Here is a 967-nt window from a genome sequence, read left to right on the forward strand (position 1 = left end):
TGTAAGTAATGGGTTAATAAATAGCAAAACTAAGTGAAACACAAAGAAAAACTATGGTAAATGACTCCACTAACCTATAATGCACAGTTAACATAGCTTTGTTAGCTAGCAAACAAGCAGAACAACCAGCCCTGGTTTCTACTACATGTAGGCTTCTACTAAACGAACCACAAGGGTGTTTGCAGCCAAACCGCACTGGCCAGATGGTTACTTGACCAGGTGACATTATATAAACACACAATCAGCTAGATATTGGTGATTAAACTGTGATGCCATAGAACCTCCCCCCCAGCGATTCCAACCCTGTCGCCAAGCGAGTACATACTGTATATACCTATCGTAATTTGTGACAGTTACATTTTGAATTACACTAATCTTCTAAAGTCACATATGAAGAGAGGGAATCAAATTTTGCACCACTCAGTAGAAATGCAAATGTTTGAGGTTTTATTTAACTGACCTTTTACCCAAAAATGTCACATGCCAACATAAAATGCCACTAAATTCATTACCTGAGACCTAAACAGAACCATCTGATCTGGGCTTTTCACAAAGAAAAAATAACAAGGAATCTTGTATTCTTGTAACAAAATCTGGATTTGTATTTTATTGTCTGACTACAACTAAAACGGCAAAGAAAAAATATTAAACTTGCAGCTTTTTAGACAGTTTTACTGACTTGAGCACTGATCTACAAAAACAAGCCTTTTGTCTGTTTTGTATCATCTGACTAGTCTTCAACTTGCACCTTTTAGACGGTATGAACGGCTTGGTGAAATAATAATTTTAAAAAAATCATTCCTTTCCTTTTACGGTCCAGAATTGTTTGTAGTTTCATCATTTAACTGCACAAAAGTAATTTAACTACTTGAATCACTATGTAAATACGAATGTAGTCGAACTACCTGAAAGCTACTGCAAAATGTAGTGAAACTACTCCTTTAATTCCATGTGGTCTCCTACTTTC

General features: G+C 35.8%; 1 long non-coding RNA gene across 3 annotated transcripts in view; it reads left to right on the forward strand.

Moving 5' to 3' along the window:
• The window catches only part of LOC109961083 (uncharacterized), a 60,568-nt gene that overhangs the window by 20,162 nt on the left and 39,439 nt on the right, over positions 1–967 (forward strand). The window lies entirely within an intron of this gene.

This window comes from Monopterus albus, unplaced genomic scaffold (genome assembly GCF_001952655.1).
Source record: "Monopterus albus unplaced genomic scaffold, M_albus_1.0 scaffold52.1, whole genome shotgun sequence".
NCBI lineage: Eukaryota > Metazoa > Chordata > Actinopteri > Synbranchiformes > Synbranchidae > Monopterus > Monopterus albus.